This window comes from Argiope bruennichi, chromosome 2, assembly GCF_947563725.1.
Source record: "Argiope bruennichi chromosome 2, qqArgBrue1.1, whole genome shotgun sequence".
In the NCBI taxonomy this organism is placed as follows: domain Eukaryota; kingdom Metazoa; phylum Arthropoda; class Arachnida; order Araneae; family Araneidae; genus Argiope; species Argiope bruennichi.
This window is the reverse complement of record NC_079152.1, coordinates 37,511,034-37,531,338: the sequence shown is the minus strand read 5'-3', so window position 1 is coordinate 37,531,338 and position 20,305 is coordinate 37,511,034. Positions and strand designations below refer to the sequence as shown.

Sequence of the window (20,305 nt, the reverse complement as noted above, 5' to 3'; positions counted from 1 at the left end):
ACTGAAGTAATTGATACCGACTTTTCAGAGTGTCATGCAATTCTGTTTGCATGATGAACTGGACAGAAAATGATTACTAAACTCAAGTGTATTAATTTATTATTCCAAGTCATCTATTAAGGATTTAAAATGGCCTTAATGTACCGTAATATTTTCTGCACAAGCATCGGAAAAACATTAAGGGGCCCAAGACATGAACTTTTCGTTGATGATAGGGCAAAACACGATGTACAGCTGTGAAATCTTTAGGAAACCTAAGTCATTCTAAGTGCAGATGCTAGTAAAAAGTGACTAGACAGACTTTCGACCCGCTAGGATCTCATAACAATTCATTAAACCAATCAGTAAAATTGTACGAAGAAAAATATTAAACATTAAAATTGACAATGAATGAAGATTCTTAAGAAGCTGGAATATGATTTCAGCTGATTGAGACACCGAATTTTATCACCAGAAGAGTTATAAAGGTCTACATTGAAACTCAATTTTCTCGAATTTGATAATTCAAATATTAATGTCATTTACCTATAATACATAAAATTTATCAGTAAGAAAGCGAGTTGTAACTGCACAATAATTCTCAAGCGGTTTAGGATATCTAATTGTATTGTACATGTATTTTGAGGATTCAAAAACAAACGGAAGTTCACGAAATGTTTAGATCTAAAAATTTTGTCGCAAATTAGATATTTTAATTTATAATATTTGGAATCCAGAAAGAGTTTGGATAAATGAATGAATCGCCAATGAATCAATCCTAAGTCGACCAAGAAAAAGATTTAACAATAATTAAATAATACTGTGGTTTTTATTTAGTGAATTGAAACATTGACCTTATCAAAAATTGGAATGTAAGCAACTTAATTTAGATTAAATCAAAAACCCATGTGACCATACTGAGAAAAATTCACATTTCAACACCCAGCCATTCCATCAAACAAATTTGCTAAGTATTTGCAAACTCTTCAATGACTTCAGGCAAGTCTTAGGGCATCTCCAAGGAGTACTGGCCAATTTTTATAAAACTTTGTAAGAATGAATGCTCACCCACGTCTTTATAAATACCTGGATCCAATAACTAGGAAGCACAGAAAATTGTGACGAATTATTCAAATTCTTCCCTTTAGGGTATATATAAGATCACATCTACGACTATCTTACAATCTCATTTGAAGTCTGAAGTACCAGCCATAATTTTAGGCATATGTACACGGATGGCTTTTAAACCGAAAATAAAGTAGCGATATAAAATACTAAGAGTCAAATTATGAGTCATCAATGGGAAAATCAAATTTCTTCATGGAACTTAGTCATTTAAAAATTAGGAATTAGTCCCTAAATTTAGTTCCTTAAAATTTAGAAATAACTAAAACTGCAATTATAGAGAACCGAGTACAAACGTGCATTTCACTTAGAAAGCACACCGAGTCGTGACATGTTTCGAAATCGGTAAATTATCTGGAAGAATTTTAGTTCCACACATAACCGCCAATCCATCTTCCAGAGTCGAACCTGCCACTACCACCCAACATTCACCATCACAGCAAGGCCTTCCAATCAGGATAAAGACACCAACTCTCCCATTAATCAAATAGCTCAAGTTCTTCTGGCATTCATCAGCAAGATTCCGGTAACAACCACACTCCTACACTGCTCGAAAAAGTATTCAGTGTAACCAAACCTTAATGTATTCGACACATATTAACCAAAATAGCTAAATTATTATGATACCACAATCATACCAAATTTTCGCAAATGAACAAGCACATCTCTAATCAAGCAAGTGTTATCAGTTTTTCTTCTATTTACTCAATCAAAATTTGTATTATCTCATTGTGTTTACAATCCAAAAAATGCAATTATCCTAAACTGTTTGTCATTTCATCGTCCGTCCATTTTCTTCTATCATTTCTTTTACTACTATCTCGAGCTTTACAAAACTTAAATTTTTGAACCGATTTTAATTATTGTACGTGTAGCCATCTCCAATTTTTGCTACACGTTCGAAAGAAAAATAGTAAAATGCAGAAAGCAGAAATTAAGAAGATATTCCATATTATTAAATATGAATATCTTTTTAAGAAACAATTTTGCAATATGTTGGTGTTCATCTTTGCAGCTCTCTGGTAGGTTAGAGAATTATACAATTTCCACTACAAATCGGGAAGTGCCAATAACTTCAGGATTGTCAATATGGAATCAATTATTACTTACTGCTGTTAATTTCTGCCAAAGTTAAAATTCAAAATACCAAAAATGCAATGCCCTGCAAACTGAAAACAGAATGCAAATGAATATTTTATCTGTCACGGACGTAAAAAATCTTCAGCGTAAAAATATTTTTGACGTAAGAATTAAATTAAGAAAATGTTAATTAAGAAAATATTAAATTATTCTTATTATTTTAAGTATTAACTAAACATTTATATTAATATATACGAGTCTAATAATACAATACGCTTCCCATGACGATTAAAACATTCATGTTTGCAAAATTGTTAAAATTCAGGAAAGGGTTTTTAAGGTAAAAAAAGGATTTTTAACTTTTATTTTTAAGGCAAAAGATGGAAACTTATTTACAACATTATGAATTATTCAAGAGGCATTTACGAATTGCTAGAAAAATTACCCGATTTATTATTCATGTTGGATTTTTAAATTTGATCTCATATCGCAAAATTATGCTTTAACATTTTGTCTTATTAGCGTTGATCCTGGACACATCTCACAATATTTAGATTTCTTTCCCTCTATCATTAAATCTTAGCAAGTTTCAATTTCGTGAATTATCAAAATAATTAAAATATGAATGAAAATGAGTATTATTAATATAAAGCGTCCCAATTTTGAAAATCTAGCATTTAATTCTTTATTTAGTTTCTATATTCTCTTCTGGATAATGAAAAAGTCTGTATACTTAATAAGAATATCAAGGAAACATTGAAATTCTCTTGAATAAAATCAATTTTGAACCCTGATTAACAAAATTTTTAAAATGCTAATTTTGCCCGTGTTAAGCAAGATTGAACTATTTTCTCCAGTCTGTGCGATTCCAAAAGAATTTGCAAAATTAAAAAGACATCTCATCTGATCATGCAGCAATATAATTCGATTCGTTTTCCGATGTCACATAATAAAGGAATGGGACTTGCGTTATAGTTTACGGAAAGATTGGTATCTATGATAACTTAAGCGTTTTATAATAGCATTTACGTAACATTTCTCGTCGATCTTATTCAAGCAGTTTATTTGTTTAACAATATTAGGATTTACATTTGAATTAAAAAGATGAAACACTCTTTTCTATCTCTATAATTCTTTGAAAATTGGATTTGAGAATAATTTACTTATTAAATTGAAATGATACAAGAGGATCATTCAGATCTTATTTATGGCAACTCATTGTTAAATTAGTATTATCAGTAAATTTCCTCAACGCAGTTTTTGATGGATAGTTAGCTGCATTCAGCAGTAATAGCACTTTACAATGCCACCAATGCTAATTTAAGTCTGCATGCTAAATTCTTCAAACTCAATTTAAACATGGCCTCAAATTTGTGAAGCACTGTATGATATGCTAGTTTATGCACGCCAAGAGACTTCATCGGTCTGTTCAGGTGTATTATTGTGAGAAAAATCATTAACATTTCCTTTTCATTAAATTGCCGAAAAGGAAGCAGCCTATTGATTAGCCATCATTGTCAGCCATGTATCAATCTCAGCAATGTTTTTACTACTGAACGTCTTGCTGTGTAGAGTGCTTGAAGAAATTTTCAAAAACACAGTTCATCTTTCATGTATTTTCGCTCTTTCAGAAACTACTTCGCAGTCCATAGTATCTAAATTCGAGATTTCTTTGCAATATCCAGCTGCTGTTAAATAGATCATTTAATTAATATTCTGAAACTAACCTAAATTTCAAAAGAAATCTTTCCCAAGACAGTCTGGTACAATTATCGATTTCTCTAATCTTTGTATTAAACCTCGTATATTTCTGATTTTTAACTCCTTATGAAGCTAATTAAAGTTCTTAAATTCAATTACGGAGGAGGGGGATCATTTAATAATGCTTTCCATTTAAAGATCTGAAATGGCGAAATGTTGAAACGAAGGCAATACATCTTTACTTTCCATTTCTTCCTTATATTTTATTTACACTCGTCCTGAAATTCCCCTGGAAACTAAACACAACAAAAACTACCTTCCTCTTCTGCAAAGGATTCTTATTTTGAATACTACCATAAAGATTCCATCGTCTTAAACCAATTTAATCTGAATATGAACCTTTATATTTAAAAACAGTTATCTAAACATTTTGCTTCTGAACAACTCTCCGTAAAAGTTGATCAGTAGGTTTGAGCTAGAAATGAATGTCCAATTTTCTTCAGATACACACACGGGTCAGGGGCATACAGACACACACGGGTCAGGGGCATACAGACACACACGGGTCAGGGGCATACAGACACACACGGGTCAGGGGCATACAGACACACACGGGTCAGGGGCATACAGACACACACGGGTCAGGGGCATACAGACACACACGGGTCAGGGGCATACAGACACACACGGGTCAGGGGCATACAGACACACACGGGTCAGGGGCATACAGACACACACGGGTCAGGGGCATACAGACACACACGGGTCAGGGGCATACAGACACACACGGGTCAGGGGCATACAGACACACACGGGTCAGGGGCATACAGACACACACGGGTCAGGGACATACAGACACACACGGGTCAGGGACATACAGACACACACGGGTCAGGGACATACAGACACACACGGGTCAGGGACATACAGACACACACGGGTCAGGGACATACAGACACACACGGGTCAGGGACATACAGACACACACGGGTCAGGGACATACAGACACACACGGGCAAAATTATTTGAATGCAAGAAACCTAACTAGACCTAAATTCAAAAATTGTATTAATATTACTTCAGACTAACTCAAGCTAAGAATCTCTTTAGAACAGCAAAAGGTCTAAAAGCTAAAACATGGCAATAATTGAAAAATGGACTTAATGCTGTGACTTATTTTCAAGAGAATATATTTATAGACGAATGTAGATTTAAATCTTACAGAAAAAAATTGCAGAAACATTGCCTTCATCGCTGCATTTCAGATCTAGAAATGGGATGGAGGATTTTAAAGGATCACTATAGATGGACATAATTTGAAAGTTCAATACATTTCATGTTAATTTAAAAACTTAACAGTTTGAGACGTTAATACGAAGGTACAAAAAATAAGAAAAGGTTCCTGATTTCTTTGAAAATAATTTATTTTAAAATATGTCATTTGCTGAATATCGATTCTTCTATATAAATGATCGATTTGTCAGCAGTTGGTTATGGCAAAGAAAATTCAAATTTAGAAACTATGAACTGCAAGGTAGCTTTTAGAAAAGTGAAAATACATGGCAGATTAACTCCGATGGTCTTTTCAAAATTTGTGCAAGCGCTTTACTCTACGAACACATCACTCAAATTGATACCTGGTGATAATGGTTAAACAGTACAACTGTTTCCTTCTCGGATAATTCAATGAAAATTCTATGTTAAAAACTTTTCACACGAAAAGTACACTTGAAGTCCAACAAAGTGTCCTATCGTGTATAAATTAGTATTCGGATACGATGTTTCGCAAATTTGAGGCCACGCATTGATTTGAAACACGAGATTCCAGCTTGCAAATTTTAATTAGTTCCTTACAATGCCACCAATACTATTATTGCTGAATGCAGATAACAATCCATCAATAAAGAGCATTATGGAAATTTCCTGACTTTTAATTTGTCTCCATAAATAAGACTTGAATGATCCTCTTGCATCATTCCAATTTACAAAAGCAATTATCCTCCAGAAATCCAGTTTTCAAAGAATGGTGGGGAAAGAAAACCGCATTTCATCTCTTCCTATTGTAAATCCTAATATTGTTAAACAGATAAGTCTAAATATACACAAAGAAAAATTTTAAATGGTTTTATGAAACATTGAAGTTAACATAGATACCCATCTTTCCGTGAGATATAACGCAAGCCCCGTTCCTATACTATGTGATATCGAAAGACGGATCGAATTATATTACACAACAATCCGATGAAGGATCTTAACTTACACGGCTTCATATTTAACTTCCCTTCCTCTACATCTTGCGATATAACTAAAAATCTTGATCGTCAAAAAACTGGATGAAGTAGAAGTATTTATCTTTTATACAGGAAATTTCATATCTTACACTATTAAAAATTTAAGGCGTTTTAAAGATAATATTTATTTAATTCATTTTGAGATTCAAAATTTGCTTTATAAATTTAAACCTAGATGCAAAACTAACGATAAGGCTTAGCTTAGTAAATTAATTTTTTAACATGTTAGGGCACAAAAATATTCTGAAGTTTTTGTAGCATCCGAAGAAATACTCATAATATTGCATTTAAAATTGTTATATGCCAATAAAAGTACTACATTCTCAAAAACTGCAAACACCGACTTATCTTTATGCCCGAATAATATACTTTCAAATTTACTTAATTATAAACGTTTGCCTTTTATGTTAGAAAACCAAGTTGATCGCGATAATGTTCATTTGTCTAACAAAACTTTTTGTGTATGTGTTGGAAATGCGAGAGGAATATTGTAAATGGATTAGTAATTAAAATAATCATGGTAATACAAGTTAAGAAAGTAATATAAGATAAAGGTAATACAAGATAAAGAAATTTGAAGAATCTTTGTTCTATTGGAATGGATAAATAGATCCTTTTCATTCTAAATATTACAACTCAAGTTTTATTAAATGTATCGTGAGAAACGTTTCAAAGTTTATAGAAATACGAGAATACTAAGATTTTAATTCCATTTTATTGAACAAGATCTTAGCTTAGACGATCTTCCTAATTATATTTCGGAAGGGCAATACACGTTTCATTTTTATCTAAAATCTAAACGCGATTAATTTTTGGCAAGAGAAATCCTACAAACCCTCGACTATTTCATTGACTTTATTTCAAATTAAATGCGTTCCAACTGTAGAAAGCACACGTTTTTCAAGAATTAATAGCAATTTTCTATAAACTAAATGTAGATTTCTTAGGTCATTGCCACTACAAAAATTTAAGTGGACATTCCAAGCTCAGGTAACAAGCATAACATTTGCTTAAAATATTTCATTGCTGAATAAAGCAAATGCAGACATCCAATCAATTACATACTTAGATTTTTGCTTTTCAAATCAGGTCCTTGCCAAAATTTACAGAAAAACTGAATGAGGCCACACAAAACACGATAGGGGAGGGGAGCGTAGACTACACCTAAACACATGGGACATCAGAAACCAACTAATTCATCTCAAAAACCCCAACAAGAACACTCAAATGTTCAGCTGTCACAAACAAACCAGTCATCATGGCAAATCCACCCAAGTAACTCGGACTAAATCTCTAACACTGTCCAAAAAAAAAGTTTCCTTACATATATAATTATCACTTGTAATAAAATTTGAAAATTTAACAAATATATCAATTTAGCATGAATATAACTCAATGATAATGCTTGGATATCTTTGTCAGTCCAATATCAATTTAAAGATTGCAACACTATGCATTTCTAGTCAATTCTTGGATGCAATGAGGGAAAAAAAACGAATCAATAGAAGAGCGAGAACTTAGCAGCACAAGAAATATTCCAGAATAAAATGTATGAGAAGAGCAACTACAGATTCAAAATTGGAAAATTCAAAGAACCTTTCCCTAATTGAAACTATTTCAATGATTTCGCCAAGTTTATATAAAAAGGTCATAATCTATAAATATATATAACTCAGTGATATTAGCGATAGTTACTTAGTCCTCAACATCTATTTCAGTTTACGAAACAGAACTTTGGCACAGCTCCAAGCTTAAATAACTGCATAAATATTGCTAGCTTGTTTCTACAACTTCATATGAATCCCTAGATATAACCTATTGCAGGTATAAATTGTGTAAATACAATTTAAAAACTTATTTGAGAAGTTGGCAAATATTTTATTTTTACAAATATATTATTTTGACAAAGTCTGTTATGAATAATTGCTGGAAAGTGACTAATATAATGGACGAATACCTGGTTCCAAAGGCAACTAGCCTATGTTAAGTTTATATGAACGTTCGATAGAAGAATTTTAATTTCACAACTATTTTTCAAGGCATCTTGCTCCCAAATTATGGAAACATTTTTCATGGACAGACTTCAGCGAGGGAAAATGCATATCCATTTAAATAAATCAATGAATTAAAATACAATCCTATTATATCAAAAATGCACCATTTTTACAAGCGTCAGCAATTATTCACTTTAGCACTAATTCGATTTTATAGTGGATTTATCAAAGCAACATCGACAAAGTTTAATATCTAGTAATATTTGATATTTCAAATACAAAGTACAATATAAAATCAAACATTTCAATTATTTACTCAATATTAATGATATATACAAACTATTAAACTAAAAGAATAAATACGAAACAGCAATATATAGTATTGAAATTTTCATTTATCTGAAGCTTGTATGTTATACAAAATATTTCATCAAACATTTGAATTACTATTAAGGATTTACTTCTTAATCACAATTACAGTTTGAAAAATATAAAGAATTTCATAAATTGATAATGGCTCAAAGCAAGTACTCGTATTTTTAATCCTATTCCCAAGATGTATGAATGAGGTTGCATGCAAACATTTAAAAATTTCAATAGAAAATCCAAATTTTCATGAAGTAATTGTTGCTTATTCCTGTAAAGAAAATCCCCTGTGGCCAAAATATATTAATCATTATGCCAACAAAATACCCGCCAACAGCACAGTTGAAAAGAATTTTTAATATTGAAGAGCGACAGCTACTTTTGCTTAAAAGATTGTGCGATATTGGCTTCCAAATCCAGCAAGAGTTACTTTTCAACCATCAGTTATGATTGTGGCTCAGTCCAAACGCGTGCAGAAATTGAACCATTTTTAATCGATATCTTTTGAAAGCTGCAACATGATTTTGCTTTTCAAAGTATAATTAAGATAGTGTTGAGAAACGTTTCTAATAGCTGAGATTTTATATTAACTAGCATGTTAAGAATATTCAATAATTTACAAACATAATTATAGTGGCACCTATTACCAAATATTCCAGGAATTTTAGAATATTGTCTATACTAATCAAACCTTCATGCTCCAAACTATAGTCTACAAAACTGGATTTGGGGACTTCTATCCAAGAAGTCCGAGAAGTAAAAGTTTTTCCTCCGATGCCTCCAGAAATGCATTTAAAGCAAACAAAATGTATCTTGCCATGTGTAGAAATTAAATGTAGCAAAGTGAACTATTTTACAAAGACCCATCTCTAGGAAAACCACACGCAAATTAGAAGCATCAAAAAATTAGCGAATCTCCAAGCATCTAAAATATCACAAATTCGAATATTCGTCAAATATGTATCTAAGAAAAAGTTACTTAGACGCAATAAGATTTAAAAATATTTGCTCTTGGTCAAATGATAAAATTAAAACTGCAAAGAAATAATCAACAGATCCCTTACGAATTCCACATATAATATCTAATATAGATTATCTATTACCGGTGACATTTAAGAAACTGAAAAAATACTATTTTCATTGCTTGACGTGTTTTATCAAAGTTTAATTCAAGTATCTAACATGCAGCTGATTGTAAATATCAATGGATATTTCGGAAATTTCATGATTAGAGGAATCTAGTTTTGCACAATTTAACTTCCAACAACTTAGAAAACTGAGGAATTTTGAACGTTTAGTTATTCTTTGTAAGCACTGAAAAGTCTCATTGCTTTGAATGCAAAGGAAACTAAGTATCTAATGTATTATGCATAATACATAAAAAGCAAAGTGTGTATACTTTGAGTGGGCTTTCAGAACCGAAAATAATGTATGCTTACTTTACGGTTTGATACTACTTCATTGAGAACTCGCAATTTTCCCATACTACCAATACTGAAAATATAAATTAAGCTTTCTCCTAATAGGGGTGAGTAGGGCATTAAGTTTAGCTATATCTATGCATTCCCACCCTCACCAGCCGGCTGGCACCATCCCTTATACTTTTGAAGGAAGGGGGGGGGTATTACTAGTTTAACCTTAATCAACATTAAATTAGCTAAAACTTCCCAAATGCAAGTTATAATTATTCTAATCTTTAACTTTTATCTCGATTTATCATAAATCTCATGCCTTTTCCCACCTAAACTATTTAGCCTAAATGTGTGCGCACACCTCCCCAGTATTTCCCTATACATCTTAAAGTAGCTCATCTTTATATTTCAGTATTGAAGTGAGGGAAAAATTGAAGTTCTTTTAAACTGTTACAATTAAAATAAACTATCTACTAAAGAGCGAATTCGGATATCATGCCGCAAGTTAAGATTTCTAGTGTTGTATCTATATGGTTCTAATTATGGATGTAATATATGCCAAAAATGCAACATTTTAAAAAAATGTCCACAAAGCACAGAATGAATAGATATTGCAGGTTTTGTGAAGTTAAAGCGTCTTTTCAAGAATATCTGGATTGTCAAATTTAATCAGTTATTTGGAGGCCTGCCGAAAAAATATTATTGATGATTAAAGAAAATATTCGTTTGAAATATGGATTACCAAAAACATGGAATATCGGACACCTTCCACTCAAAAGATAAAATTGATGTTTCTGATGCAAAATCAAGTCATTGACTTTTAGTATCTAGCCTTGAATCAAATGGAAATATTGGAAATATGCGGATCCCTTGACAACCTTGTTTTAAAATATAAATGGGAAAACTATTTCGTTAAACAAGTATTTACTGATGCATGTTTGTCCAAATGAAATATTTATGTGGTGTCGCACGGTGGTTATCTGTTTCAATGCGTTTGTTAAGCTTGTGGCAACACCACCTTTTCTATTATAAGAACTCGCACAGACATTTTCACGGGCACTCCGTAGTGCCAGGCAGCTAAAGCATTCTTTATTATTTAGGCTTTTCGCTCAATTGAATACACTGTAGCCATTTAGCCTTAATTTTCACACTATACTTCCATATCTGATATGCATGGTAAAAGATCACATGGGTGATTTAGAGATGGCATTCTCTACTAACAATCAACTCGATATGTAGGTCGTAATCTAGGTTTCAATTTCTGGACCATGATTATAATACTTCCTTACGATTGAAAATCGCAAAAACTTTCAGGATTTCTTAAATTTATACAATATTTAGTCAAATGGAATGTTAGTATGTACGAGTGGATAAGACCAGAATTCAAAACAAAAATCTGGATTATTTACATTTTTACTTTACTAGATAAATTTCGTTTTTAATCATTCTCTATTAAAATTCTTTTGCAAATTAAAGACAAAATACCTATTTCCAAGATCAATGTGAATTTTAATCAGATTTTCAAAATTTAAATATTGATGTGTAAAAATCTCATTTTGGCATGTTTCATCTCGAAATTGAGACTATTTGGAAAGCCAAGATTCAATGCAATTTCTTTAAATTTTCAGCTTCAGAAGTACTTGAAAAGTAAATTGTGTGTATTCGTATAAATTATATCCCAAAAACTGATGTATTCACAATACAATGATCTTAAGATTCTCTTCATTAACTAACTTGAATATATCGTTATTATTTGTAGAAGGTATGCTACTCACAATTTAAGAAAATTCCTTCAATATATCTTCTAACAGAGCAAAGATCAAAGAATGCCAAATTATACCAAAGCTAATAGTTGCAACATATTTCGATGTGAATGTTTAGAGGTGAACATCTATGTTTAAATATTCGACTCGTAACTCGAATCAAATGTTGTACCTTATTTAAAGCAGGAAGATCCAGTTTCAACAAAAGTTTCCCTAACTTGACACAAATGTCATATGGCAACATATGGCAGCAATTATGATGTGCTCGAATAGTTTTGTATCAATAACAGAAGATTCGTTTTCATCCTGGTTTCCGCAAAATATGACGCCAGTTTAATTTATAAAATAGAAATTTCTGTAAAGCGAAAATTATGGCAGGGTCAAAATCTTTCTGCTGTAAGCATGCGTCTTCACACAGTTAAACAAATGTTTTCATAAGTAAACCTAAATTTACTTTATGGTCAGAAACTACATTTGATGTCCTTATCGCGATTCTATAATTATCTGGACATTTCCCCTTTGTTTGCATACAGGTCAACATTTAAAATTAATACCTCCAATGTCAACCTTTCTCCCCACTCCACCATCAGTGCGAAACATTAAGAAAGATCGTCAAATGAACAATTTTCCCATTAACAAACCAAAATTAGAATTTGCACAAAAAACTTGTGTATTCAGCATTTTCCACAAGTTGAATGTACAGTATTCATTGACTTTTCTTGTTCATCTGAAATTTTAGTTAATCTCTTCTAGATATTGAAAAATGTATATATTCTATATCAGCGAGTACTTGCTAAGATTGCCATTATAAAATTTGGCTTTATTGCCGGACAACATTTTCAAATACTAATCATGCATATTCATTTTTTGTAGATTTATGCAAAATATTTCTATATAGATATTTAATCTTATTTCAAATAACACCACTAAGGGTTTCTGAAATAGGTACAACAATTTTAAAGATGCTTTTAAGTGTTAAAAATAGTTAAAAAGTATCACCAAGATTAAGTCATTCCCACTTGATAGATGTCTTGTCTATTCCTCTGAAACTTTTCAATCTCAAAAGCCACAAGCAGTCCAGTAAATACAAACTCCAGCTTGAAATTGGCTTGTTTAGAAATAAAGGTCTTTATTTTGTTGGATTCTTCATTAATATATCAACTTTTTGTACTGTAGAAGGTCTGTATATGTCCCAGCAAGGAGCCAGTAAGAATCCTAAAAACAAACATTTACTTAGCATAAAAGAAAATTGACGAAACATCTTAAATCCATCAATCAACTTTCTAAACATGTTTTACAGTGCAGTACATTAGATTCCAAAGGATTAAATTGTGAAAGCAAATAAAAAAGATGTCACACTGAATATTTACATACAGAATTAAAATTTGTAATACCATGTAACAATATTATTTGGAAATTAAGGCTACATAGACTACAAATAAAACATGCGATGACCTGCCATCATAAGATTGCTTGCAAATTATTCAAATCTGGGAATCTTAAATATTGGTTTCCCATGGAATAAACAAAGTATATTGATTGGTGGCAATGAAGAAAACGAATCTTATTAAACAGGAAGTGTTAACTTCTGAGTCGAAACATCGCATAACCCCACGTTGATGCTTAGAAAATTCCCTGCGCCACCGATGCCATTTAGTCGCATACACTAAACGGATACATTTCAACACGATAAAAACCAAATGAGGCATGAAAACAGTAATTTTTCATGTTTTATTTACTAGCTGAATATGCCAACTTTTAAATTGTTCTTGAAATTATTTTCTCATTTGCTTTAAATGAATTCAGTAAAGCTGATTTTTAAAATTTCACATTTAATCTTAATATATCGCCTAATATATACAAAAAAATTAGCTTAAAATTTGAAATACAAATCATTTACCCTATTTTTTTGAGAAAATTTATTAATTTAGAAATATTCTTGTAAATGCACCGCAAATAACATTTTTATCACAGATTTTTAGCTAAAAATGTTTTAGTCTGGAGCCTCCGAATCAAATTCTTGTCTGCCAAATTGGTTATATGTTCTAATAATCGAGATTAAATTCTGCCCCCTTAAAAACTAAAATGTATTTCAGGAAATTGACCAGTTATTATAAACATGCTTTCCGAAAGGTATTAATCTTTTCCGCCCCATTAATTTATTAGTATGCTGGTAAATGAAATGAGTGAAATGAAAGTTCTGTCAAGCTATTATGAATATAGTAGTAAGCTAGAGTGAAATTCAAGAGAAATTTAGAAAGCTCCTTATAAATGCAAAGGGTTAAAACACGAGTATGATGACTACCCACTTAAAAGGAATATATGTAATAAAGATTTGTTGAGACTAAATACCACCCAAAATTTGGTATACCAGTAAGATAACGAGATCTAATTTTCTTGCACATACTAATCTAATATACAGACATAGTATGTTTTAGTCAATTTGCTTATAAATAGAATAATTACTAGTCTGGTTCTCATTTAGCATATCTTAACATTTAATTTGCACTTTTCAAAAAATATAGAATGGCATTCAAAATATCGGCATTTTCGCTCTATATATTCGTAAAAAGATCTTGTAAAGATATCTAAAGTTGAGTATAAGAAATTTATCAACAACTTTATAGCATGACAGCTATTTTTTTTTTGACACCATTGGTGCAAAGAGGTACCAACACATCAAACATTCTTAGCGATCATAAATATCGAATGTCATTACAATACTTATGTGAAGTAATGCACTCTACTCATGCAGGTCAAATATAAGTGGTTCAAGTTTTATCAATATTCACAGTAATGCATTGCTGCATTCACATTTTATAATCGCATCAAGATTTAGTGCACATAATTTAACGCGAAATGTATTGGAAGTTCAAAGCGATTCAATAAATTAAAACTTTTTTAAAATTTGATCGATAAAGCGAAAATGTCTTTCATTAAATACTTCAGAAAATCTAATCTCGATATAAATTTCAACTTTAATATTATAGATTTTAGATTTTTTTAGGATATGAAATATGATTATTGTATTAACAAATTCAATTCAAAGACCATTTCTCGACATGCCTTGCATTCAAAATTATTCCAGTTAAATTAATGGCAGATGAATCTTAGAGTTTTGAATTTAAAATGGAATAAAAACGGGAATTGCAACATAAAATAATCCTTAAACTGCATTTAATATTAGATCAGTTATGTCAATTTGATCAGGAGATAACCAAAATATATGGAAAGCTAAACGCGGTTGAAATATTGGCAAATAATGCAATTCTAAATGCTGAAGATATTATACTGCGTGACAGTTTTCATCTTAAGATTAATTTCATTCCCCAGAATATCATTACTTTTAAAATCCAAGTCCTGCTGAAAATAGATAAATTTTGGAATTTAAGAATTAATAATGTTACTCAGCGTTATTTAGAATAGCAAATATTTAGATAAAAGTTCAAAACTGTTTTGAAATACAGCAGGATAATGTTTTGTTTAAAGGCAAAATTTTAAATGCCAGCGTTTTCATATGCTGTTCAGTGTAAATTAAAATTGCAAAATTTATAAAACTATCAATATCCGATACTTTTATTCTTTTATTTAATTTGAAACAAAAGACAACGAAATCGAAAGTTAAATATTCGAAATAAATTTACTAAGTTTTGATTCTTAAACGTTATTCTACGGGAACTGATATAGGAGTACAGTACAAGCGGATTAAGGATAATCGAGTTTTGAAAAAAAAAACTACAACGTTCTTTGAAATCACTGAAAAACCTTCACACAATTAAATTGGTCAAAAAAATTGGTTTTGGGGGCCAATAATATGCTCTAAACTTGTGGAAAATCGTTAATGTTGCGATTAATTTTTTTTAAATTTTATTTTAAAATTAGAAATTTTGAAAACATTCTTACTAAGCATCAATTATCCGAATGGTAATTACTTGTTGAATTTATTAGGCCTAAGTTCAATGAATAGAAGAGGGCATTTTTGTATCACGCGATATAGGAATATTATAGTCTAAAAATGCTATGTAAAAAAGGATTAAAATTGGGACGTACAAATTTTTCCCAGAAAATCAGATATTTCCTCAAAATTCTAATCTTTATTATACCAAACGCACATGAAATCTATCAAATTCAAATTTCAGCACAGCCAAAACAAATGCAATGTTATGAGCAGCAAAAGATGAATTTTAAAAAAATCATTTATTTGAAAAAATGTGGCGCAAAAAATGAATTATTTTTTCATCCAATAACAAAATTTGCTCTGCTATAAATTTTCATGGTAAATTTTTTCTAGGTATTCCTTCAAAACTTTTACGCGAAATGATGCGATTCTAGATTTTACAATGATTAATCTCGTGTATAAATAGCCATCCATATCCATTTTTTCCAATATCACCATCTTATGCTAATTTTCAAGTACTAATCCGGTATACATAATTAAGCACTCAAATTCATGAATTCCTAAAAAACTAGAATTCTATATCTTTATCACTAATTTATTAAAATATCAAATGACAATATTATTCATACAACAGAACGAAATTCATATCCCAAAGTTTTGCAGTGTGTCAACATTGTTGACAATTTGTATCTACTTCTATTTGTTGTTATACAGTAACAATTCTCACAATTTGATTAAAACGTGAAATTTTTATACGCACTTCATGCAAAAAGTTATATAATGAAATCCATTCATACTCTAGAGAATTGACAAGCACATCAAAAAAATATCAGCAATTTTAACTCTCATCTATTACGCATTTTACTCGAGAACTATGCATCTCTGTCCTAGAGAAAATGAAGGTCGACATATATTGTATGCTCTGACCATATAAATTGACTCCACCGGGCTTGATCATTTAAAACATTTTAACTGATGAGAGAAATTGCTGTTAATACAGAAAAGTATAAACTGAATAAAGTTAATCTAAAAGGAGGAATTTACTCACATTTGCATTCTTCAATCAAGACATTTCTTGTCTTTCTGTTCAGCTATGTCTTATTCAACTGCACCAGCAGATTCCATTTTCCGGCAGTATCCAGCATAAGCCAATCCTTGAGCCAATATTTATTTACTTGAGCCAATATTTCTCTTTTTATTGAGCATCTTTCCAGGTGAACATTCTGACAGCAGGAAAGGTAGGCAAGGAAATAGGATATATCATCTGTAAAGATCAAGAATGAAGTTTTAAAATTCAGATATCAAAAGTCTGGGAAAACACATTCACTTCTTAAAGTTAACTTTACTCATTTTCGAAAAACTGAAAGTGCATATTTCACTGCTGCTAATGAAATTTTAAATTCGGTTTAAATGCTACTTTCCTACAATGGGCCATATTTCAAACAAACTCAGTAATTCAAACGAAGACTCGGTAATTCAATTGTTTCCTCAATTCTGGTTTTATTTCGGTAGATTATGGCGCTCAAATACTGAATACTTTTCAGTACAAAAATATCAGAGTATTAAAATATTGAATCTGCGCTAATAATTCATAATGTAACACATTTAGTTAAAAGATGCATAAAGCCATTTTAAGTTAATGATAAGTTATATCATTTACAAGTTTTGACACTGACGAGCTTATCTTATCAGACGCAACATTTATCTTTTAAGAAGTAATTTGATAAATGCTGTTACCTCGTAACGAGTTTGAAAAAATCTTTGCTTTTAGATTCCTGCTCTTCTAATAAACAAAAAAGACAAAGAATACTTTTAATTTAGGAAAATTCAAAACAAGTTGATTAAATATATTTAAAGTACAAAGTAAAGTTATTGAGCAATTAGAGGCGTCTAAAACACAATTTGTCAGGTGAACCAATTTCAACGTTACATTTATATTCTTGAGAAACCAAAAGCGATTCTTGTATACTTGCATGCAATTCATATTTCTTAATAGAAAACTATGTCTACATACATTAAACTAAATTTTGCTGTACGTTTCTTGTTGTAACTACATTATAGGACTAAATTGGCGCATTCTCAGGATGTTTCTTTTCGTGCTTTATTAGTATTATTCTAGTTTGCAATTTTATTTTCAATGCACAAGCGAAGCCATTTGGTTCCCGTTCCCCAGCTTTTAATTTTTTCTTTAATTTAAACGCTATCACGTATCCTTCTCTTGAAATTATCGAATCTCTTAACACGTTGACTGTTGTGTAACTTGCCTATGATTCACACTACTATTTTTGTAAGAAATTATTTAATTAGATGACCCACTTCTCTTGGAAAATAACTATCGATAAGAGGGCCATGTAATTAGATATTCTAATATCAGAAGCAAGATGTAGCAACGAAGACGTTAATTCTCCATTTTAAATACAACGTATAATATATACTTATTTTTAGTTTCAACAGACAATTGAAAATTAACCGAGACAATACCCACTTGGCATAATTGCAACTACAAAGTAATCTAGCAAGGACAGTCTGGTATGATGAGTTTCATATAAATGGGACCAAATTCGGCTTTTTTTCCTTAAGACTTTTCGAAACTTATGTAATATATAATACAAGAGTGGCAGAAAATTTACGATACATTTGAATTCTTTTTTTTTTCCAACTTTTTGGTCTTTTGTATATTGATAATTCTTTTAAGTAGAAAGCACAAATGTATGATTAGGTAGTCAATGTAAACTTTGATCTATATAATAATACAACTACTGACCTTAGTATAGTAAAAATATTTCTAACATATAGGTTGTCTCTCCCAATAGAGAAAAGTGGGTAAATGATTATGTGAATTATTTGTTGACATACGTCATTTCAATTGACGATTACTTTCTTTGTTGGTTCTTCAGATAATAATCAAGTTATCAATAAATTGATTCCTATAAACCATTGGTTGGAGCTTAATTCACCAATTTCACTATTAAACGACAATATGTTTCAGAGAATTTTATGAAAAACATTTGTGAAACAAGAAATCAGTATTTAAAACAATTTTCAAAAATATCTTGGCCTGCACTTATCCATTTCAAATTTCACTAGAATTTTTAATTTAGACATTAATATCGCAACAAACGAAACAATTAAAAATAGACATTTCATAGAGTACCAGTTACAGAAATATTTTTAAAAAAATTACCTTATTAAAATTCTACAACTTGCACATTCTTCCAAAGCACTAACTAACTTCATGTTGTCTCTTGACAGCAGGAAAGGAACGCCGACCCTAGTCTGGAATGTTTTCTTCTACAGCGAATGAATCTGGCCCGATCGAATTTATTTCCTCTGCTGAACTTCTCCCGAACGGCACAAATAAATGGGCTAGAACACAACTTCTTATGCAGTGGGTCTAGATTTCAATTGGGATCTGTTATATAATTTTAAGATGAATAAAACTTTGATAACAATTGCGGTAGATAATTTTTTATTTACTAAATAAGGTAAAATAATTTCAAAAATATTTCATTAAAAGTTTTTCAAATTAGCACAATGAACAGTGTTTCTATTTAATTTATCATAGACCCTTTGTTATTTTGCTGTTTCATCATTTGCCAATATATACCCAATTGCAGAAAGTTATTGGAGCTGAAATACAGTCCAGAAGGGAAAAAAATTTAAGAAGCCCTGACATAGAACTCCAAAACAGAATAGTATTTTGTTATCATGATGATAATTTTCTTGTATTTATGAATACATTTTAAAATCAACGTCAACATTAAGCGTAATTGAATATATTCAGAACCTTCTTTTTCCCTTTCGAGCGCTGGGTAATTTAAATTATTTCTCAAATTTTGGTTTGGTTTGATTAAATAACGCCTTTTATTCAAATTTTCCAAGGAACTAAGATCATAAGTATTCTTGGTCAGTTATTAAAATTATACAAATTACAATGAAACAGACAACTGAGCTGATATCATATAACATTCATTATCAAATACTTAATTAAATTGAACTCTCTATCTTCTAGTATGGAAGCAAATACTCCACTAATATGGTATTATGGTATCTGAAACTATTTTATGGATGCAACAGAAAATCAATATATAAGAAATAGAGCCGCAGTGGCTTAGTGGTAAAATCACAACCCCTGGAACGGTGGCTCCGAATTCTCTGCGGGTCTATTGAACGCCACATATGCTTGTACACAACAAAATGTGCTATGCCGGCGTCTTGGCGTGGAGGTAGCTCCTCTTCCTCGTGGTCTGGGGGTCCTAGGCTCGAGTCCAGGTTCGATCATGGTTGTCCTTCATCTGTTCTATATGTGAATGTGTCCCCCATGTAAAAGGGTGCTGTGCAAGCGAATGTGATGCGTGAGGAGCAAAATCATCCTCCTGACCCTAGCTGGCGCTACTAAAAACAAGAGACCCTCTCTCCCGGCTTAAAATTGCTGAATTCGAAATTAGCAGGCTTGTCCATGGCAAGTGCCTTGAGAAACAACAACAGCCTTTCCTTATGCTAGACAATGCTCTCATCATCTGACTGCTGTTCAAAATACAATGCTACTCTCAAAATAATCCTTATATCTCAACAAAACGAGACGTTAATGTAACTTTATACACCCAAGCATTTGATTTCATGCTCTCACATTTAAAAAATTAAAAATTTGTCTTAATTACCTTGAAAATAATTATATTACTTGTATTGTTATTTA

At 31.1% G+C, this 20,305-nt stretch overlaps 1 long non-coding RNA gene across 1 annotated transcript; it reads right to left on the bottom strand.

Moving 5' to 3' along the window:
* Window positions 1–8,685: 8,685 nt before the first annotated feature.
* LOC129989481 (uncharacterized) lies at window positions 8,686–18,877 on the bottom strand. Its single transcript, XR_008785776.1, has 3 exons — window positions 18,794–18,877; window positions 16,658–16,873; window positions 8,686–12,926 (listed from the first exon to the last, which is right to left on the bottom strand). It is a non-coding gene; the product is annotated as an uncharacterized LOC129989481 (long non-coding RNA).
* Window positions 18,878–20,305: the final 1,428 nt, after the last annotated feature.